The 10,124-nt window shown below is 51.7% G+C and overlaps 4 non-coding genes across 4 annotated transcripts; all 4 read right to left on the reverse strand.

Annotated features, from left to right (window-relative positions):
• Nucleotides 1-1,109: 1,109 nt before the first annotated feature.
• Nucleotides 1,110-1,181, reverse strand: TRNAC-GCA (transfer RNA cysteine (anticodon GCA)). The gene has a single exon. It is a non-coding gene; the product is annotated as a tRNA-Cys (tRNA).
• A 2,456-nt stretch (nucleotides 1,182-3,637) lies between these two features.
• Nucleotides 3,638-3,709, reverse strand: TRNAC-GCA (transfer RNA cysteine (anticodon GCA)). The gene has a single exon. It is a non-coding gene; the product is annotated as a tRNA-Cys (tRNA).
• Nucleotides 3,710-7,667: 3,958 nt separating this feature from the next.
• Nucleotides 7,668-7,739, reverse strand: TRNAC-GCA (transfer RNA cysteine (anticodon GCA)). The gene has a single exon. It is a non-coding gene; the product is annotated as a tRNA-Cys (tRNA).
• Nucleotides 7,740-8,754: 1,015 nt separating this feature from the next.
• On the reverse strand, nucleotides 8,755-8,826 carry TRNAC-GCA (transfer RNA cysteine (anticodon GCA)). The gene has a single exon. It is a non-coding gene; the product is annotated as a tRNA-Cys (tRNA).
• Nucleotides 8,827-10,124: the final 1,298 nt, after the last annotated feature.

A 10,124-nucleotide genomic window follows, 5' to 3' on the forward strand; every position in this document is an offset into this window, starting at 1 on the left:
TGATGTCCGTTTTGTCTTTTAGTTGTATTTTTGAAGTAGTGCGAGGCAGCAATTTCCAGTGTTCACCTACGCCCCCATCTTGGTTTCTTCCGCTCGGTTATTCTTTGAAAGCTGCTAATACCCCAGGTCCAACCCAAGTCCCATGAGGACCACATGCCCCAAACCCTTGATGTTCATTTGAACCCCACCCAGGAGCAAATCCAGGCTCCATGGCCGAGCTGAACTGGGGTAGGAGGGACATCTGATGTAGGGGTACCTCGGCCAGGCCGTGCCTGCTACACACTTCCCTGTCCTGCCACCCCTGCTTAAAGGCCCAGCCTAGTGGCCAAAGGCTCCTTAACCCCAGGGAAGCAGTAACAGCACTCACACAGACAGAACTTCCTGCAGGCTCTGGTGCCCCGTGAAGGGCAAGACAGCGAGGAGCAGAGGCCAATTCATAGTTCATCTCCATGAGACCTTGGGAAAGTCATTTAACCTCCCTGCCTTTCAATCCATAACATCTGAAAATGGCCATTAAGGGCACTTCTACCTTCTTGAAGACAGAGGGCTGATAAATGATCTCAAAGTGCTGCCAGCACTCAGGCCCACAAGGCTCATTGGATTCAATAAAGGAAGAAAACCAAGGACTTAGGGCCAGCCTCTTACCCAGGGACAGGGATGTAAAATACTTCAAATCAGCTCCAGTCGCTCCTCCCTAGGCCAGAATAAGAGGGCATTGCTGGTCAAATGCTGGGCAAAGGCAAAAGCGTCTCCATTATGTTTGCTTGAGAGAAAAGGCCGGGACGAGAGGTAAAAAAGATCCAAGGTCAGGGCCCCTGGGTTCCCAGGAGTGGGACTTGGCCTTTATCACTGGAAGAAAGCCTATGACACACAGCATGACAAGCCATGATCTCATTTAATCTTCACAGGCACTCTTGTGTTGTCTAATTGCAGCATAGTTTGGCCAGAACAGAACCCAGGTCGAGGGAGAACCAGAGCACACTATGGGCCCTAGAACACAGCACAGTCAACATGGGAGTGAGGAGCCATCGGGGGCCAGGGGCCACTATGGGGTAATAGCATTCATTTGGCTCTTTATTTAGCACTTCACACTAAAAGTGAGTTGAGGAAGGGGGCACCCGGATTTGAACCGGGGACCTCTTGATCTGCAGTCAAATGCTCTACCCCTGAGCTATACCCCCAAGCCTGCTTATGAACCTTAATTACACCTCTTCAAATGTGCACCTGACTCCTGTTTCTGGAATCCTACAGCCCCGCCTCTGGGAGCAGGCAGCCTGCCCTATGACATCCTGGTTCTCACTGTCATCACTTGCTCATTTATCCACCTGTAAACACATGCTGACCAGCTTCTATGCGCCAGGCTCATCCTGTTTGCTTCCATTTTCTTCCTTTCTGGCCCCACTTCCCTCTGCCAACTGGTTCTGTAGGCCCTGCAGTGGGCAGTCATTGCTTTCCCAGCCTAAGAGAGCCCAGGTCCCCACTGCCCTCTCCTACTAGGGCACTGGGGGGCAGGTCTGGCCAGGACACCACACCCTGAGACAGAGGCCCCTTTCTCCCTTTCCACCATCTGCTTCACCCACTCAACCCCTTTCATGCACTCAAATTAATCAATGTGTTTTAGGAAAAAGGTGAACCAGCCCAACTCCCTCTCAAGGAGAAAACTGATTTGAGGAGGGGGTGGAACCCTGGTAACTTGCTTGTGAGCCCCCAGGGCCTGGAGGTGACTGCACAGCAGAGGCAGGCAGCTGTGTGAGAGCAGGGAGAATGGGGAGGCAGCCAGCAAGGAGACTGTCCTCTCATCTAAAAGGCCCATAGGCGTGTGTGACACAGCCAGCGAGAGCGTGACCCTCTCACCCTCCGCATGAATGGAAAAGCCAAGAAAGCTACTAAGCGCTCTCAAGCGTTCCCAGTGCCACCCATTACATCGCCCCCCTACACGGAAACAGTCCCCTGGGTGTCTCTGTTGCTCACAGGGCGTTGGGGAAGTAGGTCTTTCGTCCAAAAATACTGAGGAGGGTCCAGGACCCCATGGGCTGGTTTACTCAGCCTGGAGATGTTTTCAAACTTCCTGTGCTCCCCTAAGTCTTGGTTCTCCAACATGGACTGGCAACAGAATCCCCAGAGGAACGTGTTAAAACTCCAAGCCCAGTCCTAGTGAAGGAGACCCATCTACACCTTTCCTAGAATTCCTGCAGGAGGAGCCACTGGGAAGCATCCAGTAAATGAAGCAGCCTTGCCCCAAACTGTCTGGTCCACTTTTTGCAGCAGAGGGAGCATAAGTAGCCCCCAGAGCAAGGCCTGACCTGGCTGAGGGAGGAGCAGAGCTCTCCCCTGCTGTGTCTGGAAAGCTTACAGAGAGGGTGGGATACAAGAAAGTCACTGCTCGATTATTCTTTGAAATCTGCTAAGACAACAAGTCCAACCCAAGTCCCATGAGGACCTCATGCCCCAAACCCTCTGCGCTCATTTCAACCCCACGCAGGAGCAAACCCCGGCTCCATGGCCGAGCTGAACTGGGGTTGGAGGGACCTCTGATGTAGGGGTACCTTAGCCAGGCCCTGCCTGGTACACACCTCCCTGTCCTGCCACCCCCGCTTAGAGGCCCAGCCTAGTGGCCAAAGGCTCCTTAACCCCAGGCAAGCAGAAAGAGCACTCACAGAGACAGAACTTCCTGCAGGCTCTGGTGCCACGTGAAAAGCAAGACAGCAAGGGTCAGAGGCCAATTCAAAGTTCATCTCCATGAGACCTTGGGAAAGTCATTTAACCTCCCTGCCTTTCAATCCATAACATCTGAAAATGGCCATTAAGGGCACTTCTACCTTCCTGAAAACAGAGGGCTGATAAATGATCTCAAAGTGCTGCCAGCACTCAGGCCCACAAGGCTCTTTGGATTCAATAAAGGAAGAAAACCAAGGATTTAGGGCCAGCCTCTTACCCAGGGACAGGGATGTAAAATACTTCAAATCAGCTCCAGTCGCTCCTCCCTAGGCCAGAATAAGAGGGCAGTGCTGGTCAAATGCTGGGCAAAGGCAAAAGCGTCTCCATTATGTTTGCTTCAGAGAAAAGGCCGGGACCAGAGGTATAAAAGATCCAAGGTCGCCAAAACCGGTTTGGCTCAGTGGATAGAGCGTCGGGCTGCACACTGAGGGGTCCCAGGATCAATTCCGGTCAGGGGCATGTGCCTGGGTTGCGGGCATATCACCAGTGGGGGATGTGCAGGGGGCAGCTGATTGATGTTTCTCTCTCATCGATGTTTCTAACTCTCTATCTCTCTCCCTTCCTCTCTGTAAAAAATAAATAAAATACATTTAAAAAAAAAAAAAACGATCCAAGGTCAGGGCCCCTGGGTTCCCAGCAGTGGGACTTGGCCTTTATCACTGGAAGAAGGCCAATGACACACAGCATGACAAGCCATGATCTCATTTAATCTTCACAGGCACTCTTGTGTTGTCTAATTGCAGCATAGTTTGGCCAGAACAGAACCCAGGTCCAGGGAGAACCAGAGCACACTATGGGCCCTAGAACACAGCACAGTCAACATGGGAGTGAGGAGCCATCGGGGGCAGGGGCCACTATGGGGACAAGAGCAATCATCTGGCTCTTTATTTAGCACTTCACACTAAAAGTGAGTTGAGGAAGGGGGCACCCGGATTTGAACCGGGGACCTCTTGATCTGCAGTCAAATGCTCTACCCCTGAGCTATACCCCCAAGCCTGCTTATGAACCTTAATTACACCTCTTCAAATGTGCACCTGACTCCTGTTTCTGGAATCCTACAGCCCCGCCTCTTGGAGCAGGCAGCCTGCCCTATGACATCCTGGTTCGCACTGTCACCACTTGCTCATTTATCCACCTGTAAACACATGCTGACCAGCTTCTATGCGCCAGGCTCATCCTGTTTGCTTCCATTTTCTTCCTTTCTGGCCCCACTTCCCTCTGCCAACTGGTTCTGTAGGCCCTACAGTGGGCAGTCATTGCTTTCCCAGCCTAAGAGAGCCCAGGTCCCCTCTGCCCTCTCCTACTAGGGCACTGGGGGGCAGTAAAGTCTACATGGGTAGAGGAGCAGGTCTGGCCAGGACACCACACCCTGAGACAGAAGGCCCCTTTCTCCCTTTCCACCATCTGCTTCACCCACTCAACCCCTTTCATCCACTCAAGATGATCAACATGGTGGGGGAAAACGGGAACCAGCCCAACTCCCTCTCAAGGAGAAAACTGATTTGAGGAGGGGGTGGAACCCTGGTAACTTGCTTGTGAGCCCCCAGGGCCTGGAGGTGACTGCACAGCAGAGGCAGGCAGCTGTGTGAGAGCAGGGAGAATGGGGAGGCAGCCAGCAAGGAGGCTGTCCTCTCATCTAAAAGGCCCATAGGTGTGTGTGACACAGCCAGCGAGAGCGTGACCCTCTCACCCTCCGCATGGATGGAAAAGCCAAGAAAGCTACTAAGCGCTCTCAAGCGTTCCCAGTGCCACCCATTACATCGCCCCCCTACACGGAAACAGTCCCCTGGGTGTCTCTGTTGCTCACAGGGCGTTGGGGAAGTAGGTCTTTCGTCCAAAAATACTGAGGAGGGTCCAGGACCCCATGGGCTGGTTTACTCAGCCTGGAGATGTTTTCAAACTTCCTGTGCTCCCCTAAGTCTTGGTTCTCCAACATGGACTGGCAACAGAATCCCCAGAGGAACGTGTTAAAACTCCAAGCCCAGTCCTAGTGAAGGAGACCCATCTACACCTTTCCTAGAATTCCTGCAGGAGGAGCCCCTGGGAAGCATCCAGTAAATGAAGCAGCCTTGCCCCAAACTGTCTGATCCACTGTTTGCAGCAGAGGGAGCATAGGCTGTCCCCAGAGCAAGGCCTGACCTGGCTGAGGGAGGAGCAGAGCTCTCCCCTGCTGTGTCAGGAAAGCTTACAGAGAGGGTGGGACACAAGAAAGTCACTGCTCGATTATTCTTTGAAATCTGCTAAGACAACAAGTCCAACCCAAGTCCCATGAGGACCTCATGCCCCAAACCCTCTGCGCTCATTTCAACCCTGCCGGGAGCCGGTCCATCCTTGCTGTTTCAAGGGACCTGGCATATATGGCATACGGCTCTTAATATGTTTGCTCACCTTCTTGGCGCTGTGTTTTAACCAAGGTCACCTCTCCGAGAAAGGTTGAATCCCCAGGTAGGGATTTTCCCCTGAAGTTAGGGAGGGAATAAAACCCCTCAACTAAGTGCCAGGCGGGTAATTAATCCCTTTAACTACAAACAATCATGCTTAAACTACATAATCTTTTCTCCCTGGAATGGAGATAAGAAACGCCCTAACCTTTGTAATAGAGATTGATAGGATTGAATCAACTGGTATAAATACAGTTGTAACAAGACAGAAACACTCAGAACTCAGAACACAGAACTCAGGAGACAGAATTCAGAAGACAGCGCCTAGAGACGGGGGAGCTTCGCTGGAGAGAGCATGGCAAAAGATCCTGGACAGAAACTGGCCTCAGAACCTAGAGACAGAACCTAGCAAGAGAGCATGGCAGGGGATCCTGGACTGAACCTGACTGCGGAGATTGGCAGGAAGAGCCTGACTGGAACCTGGACACTGAACCTGACTGGAGGGCCTGGACAGAACCTGGCTGGAGAACCTAGCGAGGGAACATGGCTACAGAACCTCGCTGGAGATCTGAAGCAGAACCTCTCTGGAGATCGAGACCATTCCTTCTTCGCCGACTCCGTCCACACCTTTGGGGACCCCTGGACCCGCTGGGGTTGGACCCCGGCACAACCCCACGCAGGAGCAAACCCCGGCTCCATGGCCGAGCTGAACTGGGGTTGGAGGGACCTCTGATGTAGGGGTACCTCGGCCAGGCCCTGCCTGGTACACACCTCCCTGTCCTGCCACCCCCGCTTAGAGGCCCAGCCTAGTGGCCAAAGGCTCCTTAACCCCAGGCAAGCAGAAAGAGCACTCACAGAGACAGAACTTCCTGCAGGCTCTGGTGCCACGTGAAAAGCAAGACAGCAAGGGTCAGAGGCCAATTCAAAGTTCATCTCCATGAGACCTTGGGCAAGTCATTTAACCCCCCTGCCTTTCAATCCTTAACATCTGAAAATGGGCATTAAGGGCACTTCTACCTTCCTGAAGACAGAGGGCTGATAAATGATCTCAAAGTGCTGCCAGCACTCAGGCCCACAAGGCTCTTTGGATTCAATAAAGGAAGAAAACCAAGGATTTAGGGCCAGCCTCTTACCCAGGGACAGGGATGTAAAATACTTCAAATCCGCTCCAGTCTCTACTCCCCATTGCCAGAATCCATTCATTGTCTTCACTAGCTGAGTTTAGACAGAGACCCCCCAAAAGCTAGTAGCCCTTGAAAGTCCTAGCAAAGGTCAGGGCTGTGCACCACCCAGTTAATCTAGGAGCCACTCAGTTAATTTAGGTAATAATAGTTGAAGCATCCCCACCTTAGTTCACTTAATTCCTTAGATACTTATGTAGATCCTTGTTGATTATTGTTAATCAGATACTCCTGGAAATCTATTGATGAGCTAATCAGATACTTTGTCTATTCCTGGAAATTGTCTGCTGATCTGTGTGTCATTGAAACCTCCTTACCCTAAGGGCTACTCCAGATCAATAAAAGATTGGAGCGGCCTGAGCGTGGGAGGAAGTCCTTCCAGACTTTCCCGCCTGGTCCCCCAATATTGCAAAATATCTCGTGTCTTTTTCTCTCATTTGTTGTGCGGCTCCTCTTTCAGATACCGAACCCTACTCCACACAAAACGTGGAGGGAGTCTTACTCGACACCCATGCCCGAATGGGGGCATTGCTAGGCAAAGGCAAAAGCGTCTCCATTATGTTTGCTTCAGAGAAAAAGCAGGGACCAGAGGCAAAAAGGATCCAAGGGCAGGGCCCCTGGGTTCTGGTCCCCTCTCCTGGTACAGACACATCTTCTGTGATTTTCCTTCCCTAAGCCAGTCCTCATCCTCAGAGGTCGTTCTGGAGTAACTAACGGGTACAACATACCCATACCAGTCACCCCACTCGCCTGCCACAGAAGACCTTTCTGGGGCGTCTCACTTTTCATTGATTTCATAGAGGAAGGGAGAATGAGAGTGAGATACAAATATCAATGATGAGAGAATCATTGGTTGGCTGCGTCTGCACATCCCACACTGGGGATTGATCCTGCAACCTGGCCATGTGCCCTGTTCAGGAATCAAACTGTGATCTCTTTGTTCATGGGTTGACGCTCATCTACTAAGCCACACCGGCTGGGCCAGAGCCTTCACTTTTGCATGGTTCTCAAATCCTTGCAGTCACCCCTGGGAAGTAGGAAGATGTAATTCCAAATTTCACAAGTGGTAGCAACAAGAAGAAGGGGTCAGTCTCTTTCTGGAAATTACAGTGAGTTTGAGAAAATGAATGTGTAAAGAGAAAGAAAAGGAAGTCTCCACACAAGCCATGAAGGGCAAGAGGCCCGGTCCTGGCGGTCTGGGTCACTTCATCAGTCTCTTCAGTTTAATGTGCCCACAGTGGGCGCTGTCTGGATGATGGTCAGGGGAGGATGCGTGGAGCTGGTGCTGATCCAAATCTGAAATTTTTATAACATTTAATAGTCAAAGTTGGAAGGAAGAGACAGAAATTTCAGCACCAGCCTCAGTAACTAAAAGGGTCAAAGAAGTAGGGGGCACCTGGATTTGAACCAGGGACCTCTTGATCTGCAGTCAAATGCTCTACCACTGAGCTATACCCCCACTTACATATAATATTTCATTAGCACTGTTTCACTCACGGCACTGCATGTAGGATAACTGCCTGTCTACATGTCGCTGTTTTTTCTGCATGTCCCAGAACATGGCAACTCTTCTCACTGTAGTTCACTGTCCTGTCTTCTGCCCTCCTCTTCTTCAGGTGATGATAACAGCACCAGCCTTAACACCTTGGCAGTCCATTTGAGTCTACAATAGTGTTTCTACCTAAACCAGCACATACTTTTTAGAACAATCACGGTCAGTTCCTGGTCCTCAGTAAACCTCACACTCAGTGCCGAGAGAGCCTCGTCCCTATTCTAAGGTCTCAAGAAGGGTGCTCATTGTTCCACTCATTCAGTCACTCAGCAAACACAGAGCATGTGAGGTACCAGGTCCTGTCATCCATGCTGAGGACACAGAGACTTAAAACATAGTCCTTGTTCTAATAGGAGACAAAATCATGAAGCAAAGACTTTGCACAAGAGTGGCAGAAGCCCAAGAAGAGAGCCGTGGGAGCAGGGAGTGAGGAGCTGGCCTGCCTGGAGAGTCAGAAAGGGCTTCCTGGGGGAGAAGGACAAGGGGGGGTTTGCCAGAAGAAGGTGGAGAGGATTTCAGGCCAAGGGAGGAGGAAGAACAAAGGGAAAAGTGGGTCAGTCATGTCCGGAGCTCAGGGAGGCTTGAGATGATGTCACACATGTGTGGTCATTGACCTGAGAACCATTTTGTCTTCCTGCTAAGGCAGGAGTGGGACTCGGCAATTGTCACTGGAAGCAGGCCTATGACACACAGCATGACAAGCCATGACCTCATTGAATCCTCACAAGCACCCTTGTGTTGTCTAATTGCAGCACAGTTTGGCCAGAACAGAACCCAGGCCCAGGGAGTAACAGAGCACACTACTGGCCCTAGAACACAGCATAGTCGATATGGGAGTGAGGAGCCATCAGGGGCCATTATGGGTGACAAGAGCAATCATTTGGCTCTTTATTTAGCACTTCAACTAAAAGTAAGTTGAGGAAGGGGGCACCCGGATTTGAACCGGGGACCTCTTGATCTGCAGTCAAATGCTCTACCCCTGAGCTATACCCCCACACCTGCTTATGAACCTTAATTACACCTCTTCAACTGTGCACCTGACTCCTGTTTCTGGAATCCTACAGCCCCGCCTCTGGGAGCAGGCAGCCTGCCCTATGACATCCTGGCTCTCACTGTCATCACTTGCTCACTCGTCCGTCTGTAAACACCTGGTGACCACCTTCTATGTGCCAGGCTCATCCTTCCTGCTTCCATTTTCTCCCTCTCTGGCTCCACTTTTCTGTCTGCCCTACAGTGGGCAGTCATTGCTTTCCCAGCCTAAGAGAGCCCAGGTCCCCACTGCCCTCTCCTAGTAGGGCACTGGGGGGCAGTAAAGTCTACATGGGTAGAGGAGCAGGTCTGGCCAGGACACCACACCCTGAGACAGAAGGCCCCTTTCTCCCTTTCCACCATCTGCTTCACCTACTCAACCCCTGTCATCCACTCAAGATGATCAACATGGTGGGGGAAAACGGGAACCAGCCCAACTCCCTCTCAAGGAGAAAACTGATTTGAGGAGGGGGTGGAACCCTGGTAACTTGCTTGTGAGCCCCCAGGGCCTAGAGGAGACTGCACAGCAGAGGCAGGAGCCATTGAGAGCAGGGAGAATGGGGAGGCAGCCAGCAAAGAGGCTGTCCTCCATCTGAAAGGCTCATAGGCATGTGGGACACAGCCACAGAGAGCACGACCCCCTCACCCTACTCATAGATGGAAAAGTCAGAAAGGTTTTGAGTGCTCTCAAGCCTTCCCAGTGCCACCCACTCCATCTCCCCTCCACACGGAAGCAGTCCCCCGGGGTGTCTACGTTGCTCATGGGACTTTGGGGACGTAGATCTTTTGTCCAGAAATACTGAGGAGGGTCCAGGACCACATGGGCTGGTTTACTCAGCCTGGAGATGATTTCAAACTTCCTGTGCTCCCCTAAGCCTTGGTTCTCCCACATGAACTGGCATCAGAATCCCCAGAGGAATGTGTTAAAACTGCAAGTCCAGTCCTAGTGAAGGAGACCCATCTACACCTTTCCTAGATTTCCTGCATGAGGAGCCCCTGGGAAGCATCCAGTAAATGAAGCAGCCTTACCCCAAACTGGTCCACTGTTTGCAGCAGAGGGAGCATAAGTAGCCCCCAGAGCAAGGCCTGACCTGGCTGAGGGAGGAGCAGAGCTCTCCCCTGCTGTGTCTGGAAAGCTTACAGAGAGGGTGGGATGCAAGAAAGTGACTGCTCGGTTCTTCTTTGAAAGCTGCTAAGACCACAGGTCCCACCCAAGGCCCAAGAGGATCTCATGCCCCAAACCCTCGGAGCTCATTGGAACCT

Source organism: Myotis daubentonii, chromosome 10 (genome assembly GCF_963259705.1).
Source record: "Myotis daubentonii chromosome 10, mMyoDau2.1, whole genome shotgun sequence".
Taxonomy (NCBI): domain Eukaryota; kingdom Metazoa; phylum Chordata; class Mammalia; order Chiroptera; family Vespertilionidae; genus Myotis; species Myotis daubentonii.